This window comes from Balaenoptera musculus, chromosome 12 (assembly GCF_009873245.2).
Source record: "Balaenoptera musculus isolate JJ_BM4_2016_0621 chromosome 12, mBalMus1.pri.v3, whole genome shotgun sequence".
In the NCBI taxonomy this organism is placed as follows: Eukaryota; Metazoa; Chordata; class Mammalia; order Artiodactyla; family Balaenopteridae; genus Balaenoptera; species Balaenoptera musculus.
In genome coordinates, this window is record NC_045796.1 from 76,488,667 (window position 1) to 76,513,907 (window position 25,241).

The window sequence follows — 25,241 nt, forward strand, 5'->3', positions numbered from 1 at the left end:
AATCTTCCAACAAACAAAAGCCCAGGAACAAATGGCTTCACAGGCGAATTCTATCAAACATTTAAAGAAGAGCTAACACCTATCCTTCTCAAACTCTTCCAAAATATAGCAGAGGGAGGAACACTCACAAACTCATTCTACGAGGCCGCCATCACTCTGATACCAAAACCAGACAAAGATGTCACAAAGAAAGAAAACTACAGGCCAATATCACTGATGAACATAGATGCAAAAATCCTCAACAAAATACTAGCAAACAGAATCCAACAGCACATTAAAAGGATCATACACTATGATCAAGTGGGGTTTATTCCAGGAATGCAAGGATTCTTCAATATATGCAAATCAATCAACATGATACACGATATTAACAAATTGAAGGAGAAAAACCATATGATCATCTCAATAGATGCAGAAAAAGCTTTCGACAAAATTCAACACCCACTTATGATAAAAACTCTCCAGAAAGTAGGCATAGAGGGAACTTTCCTCAACATAATAAAGGCTATATATGACAAACCCACAGCCAACATCATCCTCAATGGTGAAAAACTGAAACCATTTCCACTAAGATCAGGAGCAAGACAAGGTTGCCCACTCTCACCACTATTATTCAACCTAGTTTTGGAAGTTTTACCCACAGCAATCAGAGAAGAAAAAGAAATAAAAGGAATCCAACTTGGAAAAGAAGAAGTAAAGCTGTTACTGTTTGCAGATGACATGATACTATACATAGAGAATCCTAAAGATGCTACCAGAAAACTACTAGAGGTAATCAATGAATCTGGTAAAGTAGCAGGATACAAAATTAATGCACAGAAATCTCTTGCATTCCTATACACTAATGATGAAAAATCTGAAAGAGAAATTAAGGAAACACTCCCATTTACCATTGCAACAAAAAGAATAAAATATCTAGGAATAAACCTACCTAGGGAGACAAAAGACCTGTATGCAGAAAATTATAAGACACTGATGAAAGAAATTAAAGATGATACAAATAGATGGAGAGATATACCATGTTCTTGGATTGGAAGAATCAACATTGTGAAAATGACTCTACTACCCAAAGCAATCTACAGATTCAGTGCAATCCCTATCAAACTACCACTGGCATTTTTCACAGAACTACAACAAAAAATTTCACAATTTGTATGGAAACACAAAAGACCCCAAATAGCCAAAGCAATCTTGAGAAAGAAAAACAAAGCTGGAGGAATCAGACTCCCTGACTTCAGACTATACTACAAAGCTACAGTAATCAAGACAGTATGGTACTGGCACAGAAACAGAAATATAGATCAATGGAACAGGATAGAAAGCCCAGAGATAAACCCATGCACATAAGGTCACCTTATCTTTGATAAAGGAGGCAAGCATATACACTGGAGAAAAGACAGCCTCTTCAATAAGTGGTGCTGGGAACACTGGATAGCTACATGTAAAAGAATGAAATTAGAACACTCCCTAACACCATACACAAAAATAATCTCAAAATGGATTAAAGGCCTCAATGTAAGGCCAGACACCATCAAATTCTTAGAGGAAAACATAGGCAGAACACTCTATGACATAAATCACAGCAAGATCCTTTTTGACCCAGCTCCTAGAGAAATGGAAATAAAAACAAAAATAAACAAATGGGACCTAATGAAACTTAAAAGCTTTTGCACAGCAAAGGAAACCATAAACAAGGCAAAAAGACAACCTTCAGAATAGGAGAAAATATTTGCAAATGAAGCAACTGACAAAGGATTAATCTCCAAAATTTACAAGCAGCTCATTCAGCTCAACATTAAAAAAACAAACAACCCAATCCAAAAATGGGCAGAAGACCTAAACAGACATTTCTCCAAAGAAGATATACAGATTGCCAACTGACACATGAAAGAATGCTCAACATCATTAATCATTAGAGAAATGCAAGTCAAAACTACAATGAGATATCATCTCACACCAGTCAGAATGACCATCATCAAAAAATCTACAACCAATAAATGCTGGAGAGGGTGTGGAGAAAAGGAAACCCTCTTGCAGTGTTGGTGGGAATGTAAGTTGATACAGCCACTATGGAGAACAGTATGGACGTTCCTTAAAAAACTAAAAATAGAACTACCATACGACTCGGCAATTCCACTACTGGGCATATACCCTGAGAAAACCATAATTCAAAAAGAGTCATGTACCAAAATGTTCATTGCAGCTCTATTTACAATAGCCAGGACCTGGAAGCAACCTAAGTGTCCATCAACAGATGAATGGATAAAGAAGATGTGGCACATATATACAATGGAATATTACTCAGCCATAAAAAGGAACGAAACTGAGTTATTTGTAGTGAGGTGGATGGACCTAGAGACTGTCAAACAGAGTGAAGTAAGTCAGAAAGAGAAAAACAAATACAGTATGCTAACACATATATATGGAATCTAAAAAAAAAAAATGGTCATGAAGAACCTAGGGGCAAGAGGGGAATAAAGATGCAGACCTACTAGAGAATGGACTTGAGGATATGGGGAGGGGGAAGGGTAAGCTGGGACAAAGTGAGAGAGTGGCATGGACATATATACACTACCAAATGTAAAATAGATAGCTAGTGGGAAGCAGCCGCATAGCACAGGGAGATCAGCTCGGTGCTTTGTGACCACCTAGAGGGGTGGGATAAGGAGGGTGGGAGGGAGGGAGATGCAAGAGGGAAGACATATGGGGACATATGTATTTGTATAACTGATTCACTTTGTTATAAAGCAGAAACTAACACACCATTGTAAAGCAATTATACTCCAATAAAGATGTTAAAAAAAATTAAAAAATAAAAAAAAATAAAATTACTCGCCAAATACTGTTGTACCCAATCTTCCCCTGACCTCTGCCTCTCAAATTACTGAAGATCTAAAGATTAACAGGCTACATTAGAAAGTCAACATACTATTATAATATTGGTTTATAATATTTGTCTATATTTGTCAATATATTTGTTATAATATTAATATAATATTACTATCTAATTAGAAAATAAAATTAACTTTCCATAAATAAAATTAGGTGCTAAGCTCTGATATTACTGAAGCCATGGTTATTATTGGGAGCATGTGTGGACAGCATAAATGGGTATAATAAGTCTCAATACCACAAGGGAGTAATCAGAGAGGTGTCCTGGGAGCCACAGTGGTTGAAGGTCACAGCCAGATGATAACCTCGGCCTTAAGGCAGAAAGGATTGCAGAAAAGTGAGAAAGCAGATGAACTGGAGCAAATAGAGAAAACCACAAGAAAAGGTAGATCCTGAAAAATGAATATAATTAGATGCACAGAGGCAAAAAGTTGGCATTCTAAGCAGTGGGGTACCATGTATGACTAATGGAAAAGTCAAAACGAGTAAGCAGAGAACACCATGTGTCATCCTACCAGATGCTCTGAGAGGGCACAGCATCACTTGTATGGATTCCTGACAAAATACAGGCATAACCTGAATTTAATCATGAAGAAAGACACTCTACAAGAGAGCGGACTAAATATAGAGATCATGACAGACAAAAAGAGAAAGTATCTGTCCCAAAATAAAGGAGACTAGGGAAAGGTAACAATAAGTGGAGATTCTGTATGGGTCCTTGATCCATAAAAGAACATAAGTGGGGACTTCCCTGGCGGTCCAGTGGTTAAGACTCTACGCTTCCACTGCAAGGGGCGCGGGTTCGATCCCTGGTCGGGGAACTAAGATCCCGCATGCCATGAGGTGCGGCCAAAAAAAAAAAAAAAAAAAAAAAAAGTAAGTGGGACTATTAATGAAAGTTGAATTATGTGTGTAGCAGAGTTAACAGTATTGTATCTGCTAATTTCCTGGTTTTGATCATTACTGCTGTGGTTACGCATGAGGTTAATAACCAGGGAAGCTGAGAGAGGGGTACATAGGAATTCTTTGTACAATTTCTGCAACCTTTCTAATTGGACATATTTCAAAATGAAACATTTAATGAAATTTTTAATATTAAATTTTTTAAAAGGAGCTGGCCCACCTTAGCAAGCCTCACATAGATTTGGGGAAATTAAAGCATGATACGTTGCGCAGGTACACCAAATTAGAAATGTCCCTGAAAACCAACTATGGGAAACTGAGCTTATACAAGCCATAATACAGGCACTGTAGATTGACAGTGCCTTGTAAAACAAGCTGTGTGTGTGGAAATGCTAGTACAAATAGAGAAAATGAGGATATTAATAAAGCTATCCAGCTATAAAAGAAGTGCAGCCGCATTTGGTGTTGTTTTTGTGACCTCCTGATCTATCTGGATGAATTGAAGCGAGTTCTGACTATCCAATGACATGAAGATGTGAAGACACAAATTTAGTATCTGTGTTTGCATACCCATCAGCTTTTTGCTAGAGACTCTTAACCAATGAATAAAAACCAATAACCCATCAAACTGTCTAAATATAAATACACCATCAAGTTAGAATCAGCAAATATCTTACATGTGTCCAGGAGACTTCTCGCACTAACTTTTACAGATAAGATATGATTTTGAGATTTCAAATGTTTTTACAAGTGTAATTGTTTCAGGAGATCATGTTGTCTTATCACTGAAAAAAAAAAATTTAACCAATATTTTTAACTGAATAGCTATACTAGGGTGATAGAAAAATTCCTGGACCCATTGCAACTCAAATGCATGCTAATTCTTTTTCTTTGATAATTAGTTATTTTGAAAATCCCACATTTCCAGTACTTGGGCACAATGAGACAAATTAGATTTCTTCTCAAAATCATTGGCAAACATATAGCTCAAAAGCAAAGACATGATAAAGCAACCATCATATTCCTTACACCAGAGGTCCCCAACCCCTGGACTACGGATCAGTACCAGTTCACGGCCTGTTATGAACCAGGCTGCACAGCAGGAGGTGAGCAGCGGGCAAGTGAGCAAAGCATTGCTCGCATTACCTCCTGAACCATTCCCATCCTCCTCCACCCCCACGCCCCCCACCCCCGGTCCTTGGAAAAACTGTCTTCCACGAAACTGGTCCCTGGTACCAAAAAGGTTGGGGACCGCTGCCTTACACAATTTCGAAGTTAGCCTCATTACATTTTCCTGTCTCATTTAATGTAACAGAAAACCTTTTAGGAGATGGATATCATTTCACAATGTGCATCAGTATACTTAGTGTATATGCTAAAATTCAACCACACTTGTAACACACCTTGTGCAATCTTTGCAATTACTCTTCAGGGTTATTTTTCCTCATGTACTCTCTACTGCGCAGCATTGACTAACTTAGCAAAAGTTCTCCCATGGGTAAGATGGGTAAAATGCCCATCAACCATTTTACTAGCAATTGTCCATTTTCCATGTTTAAGATACTAGAATTCCTTTAGTAAATAGTTTCCAATACATTTTCTATATAGCAAGGAGACACAAATGAACTTCATTTATATAGATTCTAACAAGATAAACTGGCAAAATGGCAAAGAAATAATGGAATGCTGAGTTAAGGGGCATTATTTTAAAGCCTTTCTCCATCAGCATGTCGAGAATTTAAAAGAGAAAAAAAAAATCACCTAACAAAAAGAATTATGTGTACGTAGAAAAAGAACATATTAATTTTCACAGTCAATTGTAAAATCACCATTATTTTATGAACCACTGAGAAAGAAAAAACTGCCAATTAAACTGACAGAACATTTAGAATTTTTATTTCATTCTTATTGAAAGAAAAATTTTAGATTTAATCAGACATGGATATTATATATCACCTTTATATATACATTATAACAAAATATAAGCAAAATTAGTTAAGCTATTCCTCAAACTCTTTTACTTTCAGAATCTAATTCTGCCCGCTCACTTTTTGACTTAAAATTGTCAGTGTACATGTTCTCTACAGAATATCATTTTCTGTGTCACCAAGCACATCGGTGATGCAGCACTTTTTAAATGAATCCATTAAGAAATTAAAAGATAGGTATGGGCTTTCAAGCTACCTCGATATTGATTTAATAGCTCCTCACAGGTAATACTGTATTTATGGAAACTGAGGGACTTAAGATACAAAACTGTGATGTAGAAAATATCTATAATAATACTTTAATGTTTTAAAGTCATTGACTCAGTATAAGGTACTGTATTTCATTGATTCTAATATGTCCTTTACACCTCACATTTTAACATCTCTGAAACTGGAATGTGGCTTAAAAATCAATAGCATCTTGCAATCATCTTATCCAGTGGCCACTATTACCTACTCATGCACAAATCTCAAAATAGTCAACTAGTACCAGTACCTACAGAATGGGTATTCACAGCTTAGAATAAAATTTCAGAGATGCCAGAGAACTACTCTTTTAACAATTAGGTTCTAAGTGGTTGTGATTGGGTAGAATGGTGGAGAAAGTGGAGAATCATAATTCAGCGATCTTTTAGAAGCAAGAATCAAAAACAGGCTGTTTTAAATACTGAGCTAGCTCATTCACAGCAGCACTATTTATAATAGCCAAGATATGGAAGCAACCTAAATGTCCATCAACAGATGAATGGATAAAAAAACTATGGTGTATATATATATATATATATATATATATATATATATATATATATATACACACACAATGGAATACTACTCAGTCACAAAAAAAGAATGAAATAATGTCATTTGCAGCAGCTTGGATAGACCTAGAGATTATCAGACTAAGTGAAGTAAGCGAGACAGAGATAAATATCATATGATATTGCTTATATGAGGAATCTAATCAAAAAAAAAAAAAAAAGATACAAATGAACTTATTTCCAAAACAGAAAGAGACTCACAGACATAGAAAACAGACTTATGGTTACCAAAGGGAAAAGGGGAGTGGGGGGAGGGATAAATTAGGAGTTTGGGATTAACATGTACACATTACTATATATAAAATAGATAACCAACAAGGACCTACTGTATGGCACAGGCAACTATACTCAATATTTTGTAGTAACCTATAAGGGAAGAGAATCTAAAGAATATATATTTATATACACATAATATAATGTAATATAATATAATATATAAAACTGAATCACTGTACTGTACACCTGAAACTAACATGATATTGTAAATTAACTATACATCAATAAATAAATAAATATCAATACAATTCCCAAACATTAGCTCTTATCCACTGACTTCCTAAATGCAAAGAATGGACAGAAAAAAAATCACTGGAACACACCAACAAAAAAAACAATACTTCTGAGAATAAGGAAGACACATTGGAACTATGTGATACATCTATCAGACTGCAAGATTCACCCCTGCGTATGTGACACTGAAGAGTAGCTACTGACGTCGAACCACGATCCAATCAGGAAAACGAACTTCTCTAGAGGAATTTAATTCAGGGACTCTGTTAGGAAGATGTTGGAAACGCTGCTGTAGCAAATGGTGAAATAATGCAACTCAAAGATCAGGAAACAGATACCACCTCGGGGCTGGCCCCCGTCACCCACAAGAGCCGCTGACGGTGCTGGAACCACCTTGTGCCGCTGCTGAGCAGGACCGTCCCCACTAAAGGCCCGTCCAGGCTGCCGACACCCAGGCTGCAGAACGAGAGCAGAGTCTCGTCAATGCCACGACCGGAGACGCCTCCAAAACTACAATGGCCTCCTTCCTCTCCACCTTCATCCCACCTTCTCAACAAGCGCACGTCCTGTCCATCGACAGACTCTCGCTGAAACTCAGATTGCCAGGACGCCAAGAAAATACAGTTTACTAATTTCCAACCCCTTTCCAAGTACTACAGAGGAGAACAGAGAAGGACAAGTATGGAGATGAGAGCCGTCTGATAAATATGCAACAGACTTACCTTATAAATAGCACTGAGAAGAAAAAGTCACCTTTGATAAGAAATAAAGGAAACCACAATAGAGTAATAACAACAAAAAAAGCTACTATTTATCAAACCCTTTCTATAAACCAGACACTGTTTCAAGCATCTTTTTTTTGTTGTTTTTTTTGGCTGCGCCATGCGACATGCAGAATCGAACCGTGCCCCCTGCAGTGGAAGCACGGAGCCTTAACCACTGGACCACCAGGGAAGACCCTGTTTCAAGCATCTTAAATGTATCATCTCCTTTCATCCTCACAATCAACATGATTGATATTAGATTTATCCCAATTCTACAGATAAGAAAACTGAGGCAGAGAGATATTAAGTAACTTGGTAAAGTTGTAAAATAGTAAGTGGTAACTTTGGGATCCAAGCTGATAACCACTGTTACACTGTGAGGAAATCTGCCCAAAGTGGATTTCCGTAGAAATATTAAATTTGAACACATATCGAGCTTGAGCTTCACCATAAGCCTTAAAAATCATAGCAACAACTACATATTTTAAGAAAGAGGATGTTATGTTTGCCATATCTTTTAAAAATTGACAATGCAATCCTAAGAATAAATAAATGCTGTTTTTCCTTAGACCAATCAACTATTAAATCTAGAGTTCTCTCACTCACCTGCAGCAAATCACTCCCATTTTCTCAAATTTATACACTAATTGGGCTTTTTATTCCATAAATCAAATATTCTTTAAAATCTCCACATACATATCAACCCAGTACGTGCCTCTGTGAATGACTGTATGTTACCCCTCTGTTAGAAATCTATATTTTTCTTTTACATAAATTCCTTTATATCAAATCATGGATTAAAACTACCAAATTACTAATGATGCTGGGCATACTTATACAGGCAGAAACTATAATTTGTAGTCCAGCGATTTAAGAAAGACAAATATCATTTATTTAATAATCATTTCAGACCCCAAGACATACTCAGTGCTTGACATAAAGATAAATTAGGTAGAATCCATAAATTCAAGGACAACACTGAAAGATGCTGAAAGAATAAAGAAAATATTAATGAATGTTTCAAATTGAGAAAAATTCCCCAACTGTAACTTTTACAAACCTGACAACTCTATTTCTATCTGTGAAAAGTAAATATATACAAAAATTCCTAAATAACCTAATGGCCTTAAGAGTTTAACGTTTCCTACTTATCTAACCTATTAGCATGGGCAGACCTCGGTTTACACAGCTTCAACTTTTGCTCAACACACACTTATATATATTGAAAATGAAAAACCTGGGAATTCCCTGGTGGTCCAGTGGTTAGGACTCTGTACTTTCACTGTCGAGGGCCTGGGTTCAATCCCCTGGTCGGGGAACTAAGATCTCATAAGCCACGTGGTGTGGCCAAAAAAAAAGTAAAAAAGAAAAACCCAAAAGGGCTTTTTGTGTGCCTTTTACTCCAAATTTGAAATTCTATAGATCAACTATGAAAACGTCAGCTCAAAACATCCCTATATGTTAGTCAATAGTTCAGTTTTGACAATGTTAATAATATCATTAATAATATCGTGACAATGGATAGCAATGTTTCTATACTACTATTATATTTGCCCTCAATATTTTGTAAGTAAAAAACAGAAAAACAAACACACTGATGCCACCAAAGAAAATACTGTAAAACTGAGATCAACAAAGAAATCATTTGGTACACTGCACACAAATTTTTCACCTCACTTCGATGCTTGATGCACTTAAGTCACTTGAATTGTTCAATTCAGAAAGAAAAAGAAAAAAAAGAAAGAGACATATATATAATGTTGGTAACTATGTCACTGACAACTATATCTAAAAGGTGAGGTTCAAACTGGAATTTTTATATTTCCTCTCTTGATAAAGAACTCTATTAAATGCAAGTCAACCTTTGACTTTCAGACATCTGATTTGGTTCACATTTTGAGAAACACATTAGGAACTGCCTGTAATTAAGAAGTAATTAAGAGGACTCTGGCTTGGTTTAACATGATACGATGTGCATCCAAGTATGCTGGGATATGTTATAAATCCTAAATAATCTTTGTAGGAATCCCTGACAGGCTAAAAACATTCCACAGTGGCCCTCATGTTACCGTGTACCTAGCAACTATTCCTTCTCACCTTCTTATAAAATCTGAATTGTCCCACCAACAGATACAAAAATCACAAGAATGATTCCTCTCCCTTCTGGAAACCATTTTGGACCAATTATTCCTGAAACTGGCTGCTTGTTGGCTGCCCTCTCTTGCTAAAGCTCTAAGAAATCCTATACCCAGCTCTCTCTCCTGAATTAGAACACTCTTTCTGAGTGTGCTCATGGCCCAACATTCTAAATAAAGGCTTACGCTTACGGTGTTCATATTAAAATAAATTATTGAAGCTCTGTAAATAATAACTATAGAAACATCTTTTAATATGCTACTATCATTTATTAAACATTTGTTATGTGTCAGGCATTACTCTAAATATTTTATAGGTATTAAAATATTTAATCAAATGATACTGTGAAGAAAAGTTTATGCTACTAAATTTGAAAATCCAGAGAGAATATATGATATTACAAAAAGATATAGATGACCAATATTTACTCAAGAATAGAACAGACAGTAGACCAACAACCAGAAAAGATACTGAAAAGGAAGTAAAAGATGTCCCGCACCAGAAACAGACAGTTTTATAAGCAAATTATCTTAAACCTTATAGAACAGATAATACCTAGTTATTCAATCTGGTCTGAAGCACAGAAAAAGAAAGCAGCCCAGTTCATTCCACAAGGAAGGATAAGCTACAGACCAATATTACATATAAATATACATTCATGTTCACACATACAAGAATGAAAACTATCGTCTAATTTTATTTATGAACATAAAGGTCTTTTTTAAAATCTTCTAGTTGGATCCAGCAGTAAGTTGAAAGAGTAATGCATCATGATCAAGTAGAATTTATCCCAGGAATACAAGAATTACTCAACATTAGGAAATATGTTAATGAAATTCACACCATCAAGACATGAAAGAAGAAAAACCACATAATCCTCTCATCAGACAGCTAAAAAGAATTTGATAAAATTCAACACCTTGGGAGAAATGGGAGGAAGGGGCCCGTGACTTAGAGATAAAGAGTACCGAATGGGTTCCAAGTTAAGAAAGGATGAGACATTTAAGAAGTACAAACTATTATGTATAAAATAAGCTGCAAGGATATACTGCACAACACAGGGAATATAGCCAATATTTTATAACTTTAAATGGAGTATAACATTTAGACTGTGAATCACTATACTGTACATCTGTAACTTGCATAATATTGTATATCAACTATACTTCAATCAAATTTTTTTAAAAAGGATGAGACAGTTCTAATAAAGAAAAAAGAAATGTCTCATCAATTATTGGAAAAAAGAAAAGAACTATATCTATCATTAGCTATAGAGGATAAGATTTTCTGCCTAGAACATCTAAGATAACTAACTGAAATATCATTAGAGAATTGAGTAAGGTCTCCAAATGCCAATACTAACATACAAAATCAATAGCTTTCTATATACCAGTAATAACCAATCAGAAATATGTAATGGAAAAATATCCTACCCATAATAGCGAAAAAATATATATATATATATGAAAAACCTAGTAATAACCCTAACAACAATATGTGCCAAACCTAATGGAAATATCTACACAATTTATTCGTGAACATAAAAAGTTTGAATAAATGGAGACAACCATGTTCTTGGAAAAGAAGAATCATTAGAGTTAAGATGTAAAGAATAGGGGAAAAAATGTTCTAATGTTTTCTGCCCACTTTAAAAAAAAAAAAAACTTTAGGGACTTCCCTGGTGGCACAGTGGTTAGGGATCCGCCTGCCAATGCAGGGGACCTGGGTTCAAGCCCTGGTTTGGGAAGATCCCAGATGCCGCAGAGCAGCTAAGCCCATGCGCCACAACTACTGAAGCCCGCGTGCCTAGAGCCCGTTCTCTGCAACAAGAGAAGCCACCGCAATGAGAAGCCTGCGCACCACAACAAAGAGTAGCCCCCACTCGCCACAACTACAAGAGCCCACGCAGCAACGAACACCCAACACAGCCAAAAATAAATAAATTTACTTTTAAAAAAAAATTTTTTTAACTATGTATATTTTTCCAAATAATTTATCTTTGGAAACAAACATAAATATTTCCAAATAATAGGATAAATGCTTCTGTCAATGACAACCAGCCTATGGGTATAGATGTAATGGTGACATTTACCAGAAGGTAACATTAAACTGTTAAGATCCAGTTCTTTCAAGGGGGACTTCTAATAAACAGACTAAAAAGACACTTTTTATAACAGAATACAGAAAAAAAAAGCTTGAAAAATACAAGAATAGGCAAAATTCTGATACACAAGAGAACAAAAATGCAAGGCTTTTATTCTTAGTAAATGTCTTACAAATACTTCCAGCTTTCAATTTTAGCTTTCAGGCTATAAATAGTTACAAATTGAGCCTTGTCTCCCCACAATATCTGTGTCAGTAATACCTGATCCTTCCAATTTTTCACTAGCTGCCATTTGGAGACTTGCAGTGTCTGCCTTAATCAATTATTTATTACTCAGAGCTTAATCAAAGTATATAAGAGGCTTACAGAAAATAAGAATAAAATTAAGAAATATAGGTTTTAAAGTTTATACTACAAAAAACACAGGCTTATCATTTTCTCCTTCCACATGCCCAAATATATATAAATAGGGATGTTTACCTCAACACTGTTTAGAATGGGCAGAAATTTAGAGACAACTCGACGATCCATAATAGGAGAAAACATAAATTCTGGTACACCCCAAGACACTTTATAAGGTAAAGCTCAGCTAAAGTTTTGTGAACTGACACCGAAAACGCATCCAAAATAAATTGGTAAGAAAAGCAAGTTACAGAATGGTTATAACATGCTTATTTTTTTTTTTTATTATGTTTATTTTTGGCTGTGTTGGGTCTTCGTTTTTTCTGTGCGAGGGCTTTCTCCAGTTGCGGCGAGTGGGGGCCACTCTTCATCGCAGTGCGCGGGACTCTCACTATCGCGGCCTCTCTTGTTGCGGAGCAGAGGCTCCAGACGCTCAGGCTCAGTAGTTGTGGCTCACGGGCCCAGTTGCTCCGCGGCATGTGGGATCTTCCCAGACCAGGGCTCGAACCCGTGTCCCCCGCACTGGCAGGCAGACTCCCAACCACTGCGCCACCAGGGAAGCCCAACATGCTTATTTTTATTATTTGTGTATATATGTTCTATATATTCACATATTTGTATAAATGTAAATGCATGGAAAAAGATTTGCCAAGTTGCAGAACAATGTTTATAATATGATCTTACACAACTCTGTTTATATGTAAGTGTGCTCTATACAGTCACATATATATAAAGATAAATGCATAGAAAAAGGTCTGAGGAAAGGAGTTGGGTAGGAGTTGGGTAGTTGGGTAGGGAAAAATGTACTTTCACTCTTTATTCTATACACATTCTATAGCTTTGTGATACTTGAACTTTTTACAAAGAGTGCATGATTCATGATATTAAATTGTATTAAACAAAACCAAAAAAATACATCACTCTTTATCATGTAGTATAAACTCAGGCATTAAGAATATATCCAGTTGGATTAAGCCAATGATGAAAAACAGACATCTGTTTAATGTCCAAAATTATCCTGAAAAGTGAATGAACAGGGCTTCCCTGGTGGCGCAGTGGTTAAGAATCTGCCTGTCAATGCAGGGGACACGGGTGCGAGCCCTGGTCCGGGAAGACCCCACATGCCGCGGAGCAACTAAGCCCGTGCGCCGCAACTACTGAGCCTGTGCTCTAGAGCCCGTGAGCCACAACTACTGAACCCGTGTGCCACAACTACTGAAGCCCACGTGCCTAGAGCCCGTGCTCCGCAACAAGAGAAGCCACCGCAATGATAAGCTTGTGCACCTCAATGAAGAGTAACCCCTGCTCGCTGCAATTAGAGAAAGCCCGCGCGCAACAACGAAGCCCCAACACAGCCAAAAATAAATAAATTAAATAAATAAATTTTAAAAAAAGAAGTGAATGAACAATATAAAGAATGTGCCAGAGTATAAGAAAATTCCACAGGGTTCTATTCCATGAGTATTTCAACTCATCAGGTCAATCACAGAAGATATATAAACAAATTCAAAGGTAATTTTGCACTTCAAGTTGCAAACGTTCTGATTCTTCCTGCTACTCAATACTAGACCAAGGCCTTCTCACCACAAAATAGAATAATAATCTATTCGCTGCATTTCGTGCTCATTTTAAATTTACAATAAGTGCTACTCCACAAGGTTAAGACTGAAGTCTATGTGAACAATTCATACAGTATAAACAAATATGAAATTAAAAAACATGAAAGGTAAAAGGTCACTTGTAATCAAATAAATGAAAACTGAAATAAATTGACAGTAATAAAATGTTTAAACTTGTAGATAAAAGTCTAGCAGTATGTACAACAAAAAGTCAACAGTAGTCAGGGGATGGATTTATGAGCCCCTTTTATCATCGCTTTTGTACTTTTCAGGAGTTTCAACAAACACATATGAAAGCTTGAAAAATAGCCATAATCCTTTAACCTGTATCCACACCCTTTGCACTGTGACTTTGCAGCTGTTCCCATGAAGAGATGGAATCTCTTTGCCCTCCTTCTGAACTTGGCCTGGCGCTGTGACTTGCTTTAGCCAACACACTCTAGCAGAAGAGACTGTGTGCCAGTTCCTAGCCTATGACCCGAGAGCCTTGCATGCTTGTGCTTGGTCCCTTGTGACATCTGCTTCTACCATGTGAACAAGTCCAAGCTAACCTGCTGGAGGATGAGAGACAGGAAGACCAAAGATCACCAACCACAGCTCCAGGTACATGAGATAGCCCAACTAAGATCAGCAAATCCAACCCACACCTGACTTGCAACTCATGGCAGACCTGTGATGGAGCCCAGGTGAAACCTGAACTATCCAGGTGAGTTCAGCCTGTATCACTGGCCTGTACATGAGCTGTACAGAAAGTTGATTTAAGCCAATAAGTGGCTTGTTAAGCATCAAAGCTTGCCAGTAGAGCATGCAATACCTTTATAATGAGAAAAATTAATCTTTTTAAGAAAGTAATGTGAGGCATTGCTAACCACTTAACTATAATGTTGTTTACACTGAAATATTAAAATATCTTATTTTCAATAGGTGTATATCTTTTTAATTGAAAAAAAAAAAGAAGAAAACTAAAGTACCTCAACAGGGTAATTAAATTCCTTTGGAGCTCCAAGTTGCATTTAGTAAACCTTAACGCTGCCCTCATATATACAGGTCCCTGGTACCTTGATGACTAAGGCACCACTGCACTGCCAACCAGGATGTTTATGTGAGAGAAAGATAAATTTCCATTGTACTTAAGGTCTTATAATGGGTTTTATTGTTAGCCTAGTTTTTTGAAATTGGATAACTCATGACTATATCTATGTATTTAAGATACTATTACATAAAATGAGGACTTAAATGCATAGATTTTATAAACATTGCCTTAGTTAAATAGCTGATATAAAAACAGATATTTTCATCACATATTAAAGAAATGATAGAACTAAGTTATCCTTGGAAGTCACATCAACCACCAGCAGCACTGACTGAGAACTTTCACTGTGCCAGTATCGTTACATCTATTCGTTTCATCTTTAAATCAACTTGGTAAGATAGGTATTATCATCGTCCTCATTGTACAGCTGAGAAAACTAAGACAGAAAGGTTAAGCAGCTTGCCAAAAGTCACCTAACTAGTAAGTAGCAGAGTCAGTACTTCAAACTCAGTCAGTCTGGTTCCAAAATCTACAATCTTAACCATTTTAATTGACGGCCCCAAGAATTGACAGTCTGGGAAAAAGAGAAATGTGTCTGAACATAAAGAAAAAACGAGATTACGTTGAGGAGATTAAGAACTATACTAGTAATAGAAACATGAGAAATCAAGCAAATGAAAAGAGAAGGTAGAGAAAGAAAACATTTCAGAGAAAACAGAGTTGTATACCAAAGTGGAAATAAAAGAATGCATTTTTTTTTTGGCTCAGTTGTGAATCACACCAATATAGTCATAGCAATGGAACCGCTAAGTAATGATCTGACCCAAAATTACTATAACTCTATAGAGATATTTTTTAAAGTTTGGATATTTTGAGAAGGAGGAATGGCACATGCTGGGGGAAAGAAGTTTAATTAAAAATAGCTAAATTCTAGTAAGAAGTTAAAATAATAATGCCTAAAATTGTAAAAAGCAGTGTAAGCAAATTAGTTATAAACATGATGATATATTACAAGAAACTACTAGAAATGACTGCCTGTGGGGAGAGAAGCATGGATTTGGTAAAGGCTGAGGTATGGAACTACTATTTTTGGTTACATTATTTGCTTTAAGTTCTGTGTGTCATTTTAATTTAAAAGCTAGCAAATCTAACATATGAATTTTCTCTCCTTACTGGATGGAACTTAATTCTTGTCAGTGAGCATGCCGTTCTAGCTCACACAAAAACAATGTGCTTGGGCTTCCCTGGTGGCGCAGTGGTTGAGAGTCTGCCTGCTAATGCAGGGGACACGGGTTCGCGCCCTGGTCTGGGAAGATCCCACATGCCGCGGAGCAACTGGGCCCGTGAGCCACAACTACTGAGCCTGCGCGTCTGGAGCCTGTGCTCCGCAACAAGAGAGGCCGCAATCGTGAGGGGCCCGCACACCGCGATGAAGAGTGGCCCCCGCTTGCCGCAACTACAGAAAGCCCTAGCACAGAAACGAAGACCCAACATAGCAATCAATCAATCAATCAATAAATAAATCTTTAAAAAATAATAATAATAATGTGCTTAATGATGCCAACCAAAACAAATTTAAAGTAGAAAATGCGAGTTCCTTTTCTGTGTACACTGATATTTGGCAAAAATATTTTTAAAGTCTTCTACCATTCAAAAACTACTTAAAGCAATTTTCTTCTCTTCAGAATGTATGAATTCATATATAATTCATGTATTTGCTAAAAAAAATAAAACAAAATGAAAAAACCCTCAATATCCTTATGACCTATTTTTGCCTGAAAGAGTAGATTCAGGAAATAAGGCAGCACAGGCTTTTAATCTTACTTCTCACTAGAAGAACAGATGAAACAGATGAAACAGATGAAAGCCATATTTACTTCAGTATCACTGATGTCCTGAATCATTCAATTATAAAACCAAAAAGTTCAAAAGACATACAAGAACAGCTTCTCCACAAGATGCCTACATCTGATAATGTCACTGACTCATTCCTTTTGAATCATAACTATTTTGTACATTTTTGACACTGTCTAGATTGCTCTTCCTTATCTATCTTTTCTAAATATCCCTCTGCCATTTTTAAAAAGTTTAATTGCATTTAAATGTCATCATTAGAATAAGTGATCCAGAAGTACTATTTAGTTACTTTTTCCTTCTAAATTTAGAAGGTACAAGTTTTATATCTATTGTATATTTGAGATAAGCAGAAACGAAATTTGAGAAAATTGCTGTGTAAAGAATGGATGATTGACCTCTTTTTACTTTCATCTTTGTAGTTTGTAAAGTTAATGGCTGAACTGAAGAAATCCTTTCTGAATGGTGTAGACTAGACATAGAGGAGAGTGACCATAGCACAGATATTTGAACATAGAACAGTATATGGGGACCAGGTCCAAAAATGAGGGGTCAGATAGGTCGAGAAGAGCTGTGACAGGGACAAATGGTTTCACCCCCTCTCTCTGAAATGCCAATAGACTACATTTCTCAGCTGCCGTTGCCTCTAGCTGGGGACATAAGACTAAGTCCCTTAATGATAGCACAGAGCAAAGGCTCCCAAACCCCACCTGTGACCACAGTGTACTGTGTCGTGTAGTTTTTATACCTTTCAAAGAAGCAAATTAATCCTATGCCAATGGAGAAGTTAACGCAGTCAGTACATAGTCAAACTTTGGACTATATACTACAGGAGGGATTCACTGCCTTAATGAATGGCTATTGACAGCATATATTTCCATTCAATTACATAATGGATCATTTTAATTCTGCACGAATTTTTTTTTTTAAGTAGCATATTTCTTGGCATGAAACTAGGACACTGGAGCAAATTGTTTCATTGATGCCCTCCACTCAATAGTGTTTAAATAGGATGCAAAATAGGGCAACCTTAGAAAGAAGGCTGCCTCTGGGGTCAGAACATCTTGGTTTAAAATCTAACTCTATCACTCATTCCTCTGTGAGCAAGTTTCTTAAACTCTCTCAACTTCAGTTTCAGGATAATACCACCTGGCAGAGGTTTTGTGACAATTAAATGGAACCATCTGTGCCATATATACCCAATACCTGACTCTAGACTGTCTGGGTTTGAATCCTGTTTGTGTGGATTTGGGCAAGTTGTTTAACTTCTCTAATCCTCAGGTTCCTCATGGATAAAATAGTGATAGTAACAGAATTTCTGGCAAGGCTGTTGTATTAAATGGAATAGTCCATTGGCCTATACAATATAGCACTGTGTCTAGTACAGAAGTGTTAAAAAAAAGTGCATAAACACTAGGCAAATACACACATGGATTATCTCATTTAATCCTCTCAACTTTATGAAGTAATAAGTACTATTATAAAAAGATGGGCATCCTGCTTTAGCATTAGGACAAAAGTAGCATTTATATCAAGCTATGAAAGGCTGCCATTTATTTTGCTAATCCAACGGGGGATATTTTCATCTTGAAAGTGAACATCTTTTCTCTAACCAAGATGACAGATTAGATTAGTCGAGGTTACCTGTTTTATCGGCGAACTCTACAGAAGACTGAAACACAAAGGAGGTTCAACTTATAATGAGATTAAATAGAAGGGGGAAACCCCTTAGTCAAATTAAGATTCAAGAAATAAGGAACCGGGCTTCCCTGGTGGCGCAGTGGTTAAGAATCCGCCTGCTAATGCAAGGGACACGGGTTTGAGCCCTGGTCCGGGAAGATCCCACATGCCACGGAGCAACTAAGCCCGTGTGCCACAACTCCTGAGCCTGCGTGACACAACTACTGAAGCCCACGTGCCTAGAGCCTGTGCTCCGCAACAAGAGAAGCCACCGCAATGAGAAGCCCGCCCACCACAAGGAAGAGTAGCCCCCGCTCACCGCAACTAGAGAAAGCCCGCACGCAGCAACGAAGACCCAACGCAGCCAAAAATAAATTAATTAATTTAATTAATTTAAAAAAAAAAGAAATAAGGAACCCAGAGAACCTTAGGAACTAACCTAAAGAATGGGAATGGCGAGGATTTTCACTTTGGGTGTCTATTTCTCTCCCTTCCTCCCACCCACAGTGAACATGTATGCTTGACGTCACAGTCTTCTACTAGAGACCATCGCTTACCAAGTGGCAGGGGACGTGGCTGCAGTCCCATGTCACCCCAGACAAACCGCCCACAGAAAGTGCAGCTTTGTCTCCACACAGAAAGTCCCAGAAAAGAAGTCAGAACAGCTGGGCTGGAGCCACATCGCCATTCCCCGAGATGATGGAGGTCAGATAAGACAGCTGGCAGCCCCTTCAGAACCAAATGGAGTGGACTAAGAACAGTGCCCATGGGAAGACTGTGTCCCACAAAGAAAATAAAGGACCTATAATAGATGCTGAGAAGTTAACTACTGGGAGAGAGCTGTGCACACAACCTCAAGCTAAAGCCTTGGGTAACTGTGACACTCTATAACTGAACCATTCTTGAACAGGATTTAGTGATATAAACGATATAGATTAAAATTATACGTTAGGAGAAAATTCATCTTTGAGTTAGCAAGTTACCTTTTTTTTTGGATGCCTAATACTTTAGCTTCCTAAGGAACTCTTTACCTAGTATCCTTTAAATACTTCACTGCAGGAATCATGGAGAGAATACAATTCCAGACTTGGGAAAATAACATCGTAATGAGGTTGCTGGAGGGGAAAATAGGTAATAGCTGAGGCTTCCCTGAAATATTTCCAACTGCATCAATTTAGTTCTGATTGTAAAGAGTGGCAAATGCTAGGGAATTACTTTTCTGTCAGTAAAATTCTATTAATGAGCATTATTAGGAATCACGCTCAACTCTGTTCCTTAGATATATTTACACCTTCTCATTGTCCCTTCATACGCAACATCTTTCCTATTTTCTTACTCTTCGTTTCTCTAGACTACATTCTGTTAATTTTTTTGACCTTGTCTTCTAGTTTACCAATTCTTTCTTTATCTGTTTATAATTCTGGTTAAACCAGTGATTTTTTTCCTTCATTTATTATTTCTCTTTACTAGACACTCCATTTCTGTTCTTCAAATTGGCTTGTCTACTGCTTATATTCTCAAATGCCTCCTTTTTTTAATGTGACGCCCACTTTTTTGCAGTGTCTCTATGCTAGTTCTAATATCCGAAGTCTTGAGGGGCCTGTATCTTCCTTTTCTTGCTCCTGCTCAAAGGGACTCTATCTTCTTTTTGGAACTCTACCTGTAGGACTATTCTGAGGCCTGACTTGAAGTGACTCCAGAAAGGATTTTGTTGCCTCCTGACAGCTCTCTTGGGCACCAACAACCCGGAACCACTTAAATTAAATTACCTGCTTAAGAGTTTTCACACACTTATGGGCACATATTGAAATTGTAATCCTGTGTAAGGGTCATATTGTGATCAAAATTCTTAGAGATTTCTTCTTTTCTCTCCACCAGCATAAAGTCAAGACAGGTAATATTTCTTCCTGACACTTCTGTACTTCACACCGTGGATGTGGCACGTGGAGTTCCACATTTAAGCAAGGGCTCCTAGTAGATTCTCTACCTAAAGTAGGTCCTGGACTTTGTCTCCTGTCCCCACTGTTCCATGGAGTCAATCAGAGCAAAAGCTCAATGTTTCCAGGACCAGGCAAATACCTTCTGTAAGATTTTGGCATTCGCTTCTATCCCAGGGTTCTGAGGTTCACTTATTTCAAGACTCCAGAGTCCTAACTTCCAAGCCAGCTCTGTACACATTTAAAATAAACAAACAAACAGGGGTGGAATGAATTGGGAGATGGGGATTGACATATATACACTACTATGTATAAAATAGATAACTAATGAGAACCTACTGTATAGCACAGAGAACTCTACTCAATGCTCTGTGGTGACCTAAATGGGAAGGAAATACAAAAAAGAGGGGATATATGTATACGTAGAGCTGATTCACTTTGCTGTAGAGCAGAAAGTAACATAACATTGTAAAGCAACTACACTCCAATAAAAATAAAAACAAACACACACACACACGCACACACCGTTTATTGCAGGGTATCTACCATTCCTCCATTACTACCAGACAAAGATATCTTACTCTACACTTACTCTTGACCCCTCCCTCTTCTTTCCCCTTCTTAAATTTATTTAGACACAAATATTTCATACGACCTAAGAAATTTCTAACCCATCCTTGTCTGCTAATCAAGCCCCTACCATTTCTTGGGAAGGCTGTTCAAACAGTCTCCTAGCTGTTTGAAGCGTCTCCTATCAAGCAATCTTTTTCTCACACTAAGCCTTGGAGGTGGTGAGAGATGGACGGAAGTTCCAGACTGCCCCTTGGGCTCTAATCCATCCAAGCAGGTTCTAGTTTGTCCTGGCTCTACCTTGCTTCATGTCCATCTTCCCTTCCCAACAGTCTGTCCTGCAAACTTCAAGATACAGCACCAAACACAGAAGCAACAACCTTTCATGGACTATTTAGCTTCTACAACTGCATATATTATATATAAATATAATATCTTCTAGTGTTTTGCTTCTGATCAAACCCTGACTGATAGAGCAGTATACAGAGATCTGTCTCACTTCTTTAAAGAGCTGCAGCGTAATCCATCAAAAGAATGTAGTTTAATTTACTCAACCAAGCCCAAATCCCCTAGTGATGGACGAATGGGTTATTTCCAGTCCTTGTTCTTACAAATGGTGCTGTAATGAACAGTAACATTTTCTCAGACTTTTATCAGTGTATCTCTGAAATAGATTCCTAGAAGTAGACTATGAGCCAAACCATATTATTCCTAAGAGTTCTATCCCCTCCTTAAAGTGTGTAACTTCTTTTGGAAACCACACAAGCAACTGCGACAGAGATTGGTAGTTGTCAATATGTCTCTCCCATCACTGTGTAACAATAAAATTTTTAGTCTTTCGCCTAGTACCCCAACTACTTTTTCAGCCTCCCTTGCGGCGAGGTGTGGCCTGTGATTAAGTTCTGGCCAATGGATGTAAGTAGATTTAATATGTGCAACTTCCAAGTCATTCTTTAAAGAGAAGATGACTCCCTTTCCCCTTCCACCTCCCTTTCCCCTTCCCATCCTCCCTTTCCCTTCCATCTCCCTTTCCCTTTCCTGGTGGCTGGAATGTATATGTGATGTTGGGAGTGGAGCACCCATCTGGGACCATGTTGAAGACAATAGAGAAACCAGACAGAAGGTCCCTGGTACCCTGATGACTAAGGCACCACTGCACTGCCAACCAGGATGTTTATGTGAGAGAAAGATAAATTTCCATTGTACTTAAGGTCTTATAATGGGTTTTATTGTTAGCCTAGTTTTTTGAAATTGGATAACTCATGACTATATCTATGTATTTAAGATACTATTCCATAAATAAAATGAGGACTTAAATGCATAGATTTTATAAACATTGCCTTAGACTACTTAAAAGTTAGCTTTTGTGGCCTTCCTTATACTTGACCATGTCGTGTTTAGTTAAGATTACTGGATAATTAACCTAAATGAGCTATTATGTAATAAACACAACTCCCATTTTACAAGGAATTATCAGCATCGTGTTTGTAATATAAGAATACACATCTGTATTTATTACTCTGTGAATTTTCCCAACATGAACTTAAAAAAAAAAAATTTAAATGTAAAGGTTCACATCTTTAGTCCCCTCTGTTTTGACTATTCTCAAATGTATGCTAGAAATTCAAGACGAATGAATGTCGGAAAAAAAGTCAGTCTATTTGAACGGATGAAGAAAATGTGGTACATACACACAATGGAATATTACTCAGCCATAAAAAGGAACGAAATTGGGTCATTTGTAGAGACGTGGATGGCCCTAGAGACTGTTACACAGAGTGAAGTAAGGTCACAAAGAGAAAAAGCAAATAACGTACATTAACGCATATATGTGGAATCTAGAAAAATGATACAGATGAACCGGTTTGCAAGGCAGAAATAGAGACACAGATGTAGAGAACAAACGTATGGACACCAAGGGGGGAGGGGAGGCGTGGGATGAATTGGGAGATTGGGATTGACATATATACACTAATATGTATAAAATAGCTAACTAATGAGAACCTGCTGTATAGCACAGGGAACTCCACTTCACTGTACAGTAGAAACTAACATAACATTGTAAAACAACTATACCCCAATTAAAAAAAATAATAAAGTCAGTCTGTTAAGTTAGTGTTTATGGATACTACAAGTCTTCCTATTATTACCACTTAGAAATTATCAGGCTACTCTGATCTTTTAAAAGAATCTAAAGCATCTTCTTTTATTTATTGGACTCTGTCAATACAGAAATGTCTTCCACAAAGCACAATAATCCAGATTATTGAATCAAAATACGCCATTCCTTGTTACATCATTCCAAACAACTTTAATTTTGGAGTTTCCTCCACCAGTGCAAAGCAGATCTGAGAGATGAACAGACAGAGCTAGAGAAAAGGGGGCTGCACGTAGGCAGCAACTGAAGAATCAGCGTGAGAACATTCAGAGCCCCTGTTCACATCCCCGTCCTCACAAAAGAGCAGAAACCAAAATATGGTCGGCTGCAAGATACGGATTTCAACCAGAGGCCAAGGCTAAGAAAACTATGGGTTAAAAGCATCCTGAACTGTACATAAGAACCAAGAATTATAAAAAATAAATGGAGATAGTTATTGCTTTAGAACTGACATTATGCACTGGTTCTCAAAAGTTAGTATGAGTCAGAAGCACCTGGAAAGCTGTGAAGACAGAACGAGCTGGGCCGTCCCCAGGGGTTCTGATTCAGTAGGTCTTGAACTGACTGAGGCCTGACAGCCTGCATTTCTCATAAGCTCCCACAGTGCTTCTGCTGCTGGCCCAGGGATCAAGCTTGAGAACCACCTGGAGAACACTCATATAAAGATTTCAGTGGCTAACTCTTTTCCAAGCCTACTTTCTTTGGCAGAGAAATTCTCCAGCTACGAAATAACTCTTTTTTAGTCTTTACTGGGACAAGAAAAGATTCAGTTAAGAATCCCTGAAATGACAAATAAACAATCACAGGGAAACTGCTGAAAAACTTTTGAGCCTCGATCCTCATCAGGGTCTTTCATAATCTCTCCCAGGGCCAAACCTACAACAAATTTCTCAAGCTCATTCTCTTAGCTGGAATCCTATAACATTAAACATTTCCCTTACCAATCCTGATATCAAAATCCATAGCAAAGTGAATATTACTTTTCTAAATGTTTCTTAGTCTCCATTTATTAAAAACTGTGGGAAAAAAAACTGTATTAATTGATTAGCTTGAATTGGTTGGCCTTACAAATATAATACTCATAGGGTATCCATAGTAATTAGAAATCAAATGGCTACTCAGTATATAACATTGGTGTTTTCCTTTTCACCTCAAGATTATAAATTCTTTTGTTATTTTTTATTCCATAATGGGATACAGATAACTATAGAGTTCCACAAAAATGTAGAGATTCAATTTAAAGTATGCTTAAATTAAGAACAACTGGAACTCTGATAAATTTCCAGCAGAAATGCAAAATGGCATAACCACTTAGTCTTCAGTACATTCTTACAACATTCAATCTACTCTGACACATCAATTCTATTCCTGGATGTTTATCGCCAAAAAAAAAAAAAAAAGAAGGAAAGAAAGAAAGAAACAGTATGTTCACAAAAACACTTGTGTAAGAATGTCTCTAGAAGCCTTGTACAAAATAGGCAAAAACTGAAAACAATGATGATCATTTGTCCATCAACAGGGGAAGGGATAAACTGTGATATATTCATACAATGGAAATGTTACTCAGCAATGAAAAAGGAATAAACCACTGATACAAGCAACAACATGAATGAATCTCAAAACCATTAGGCTGAGCAAAAGAAGGCAAACACAAAAGTATATACACAGCACTGTATGACTTACTTATATGAGGGCCCAAAGCATATGCAACTAATCTGTGCTGAAAGCAATCAGAAAGTGGCTAAGTTTGGGGTAGGAAGAATGGATTGGCAGAGAAGAGGCAGGAAGGAGCTTCCTGGAGCAATGAAAGTTTTCCAGTCTTGTTTTACATAGTAGTTACATGGATGTAGAGGACTGTCAAATCTATCCAACT

At 37.2% G+C, this 25,241-nt stretch overlaps 1 protein-coding gene across 2 annotated transcripts in view; it reads right to left on the reverse strand.

Annotated features, from left to right (window-relative positions):
- Positions 1 to 25,241, reverse strand: part of BCKDHB (branched chain keto acid dehydrogenase E1 subunit beta) — a 238,506-nt gene that overhangs the window by 160,225 nt on the left and 53,040 nt on the right. The gene's annotated exons all lie outside the window — the stretch shown is intronic.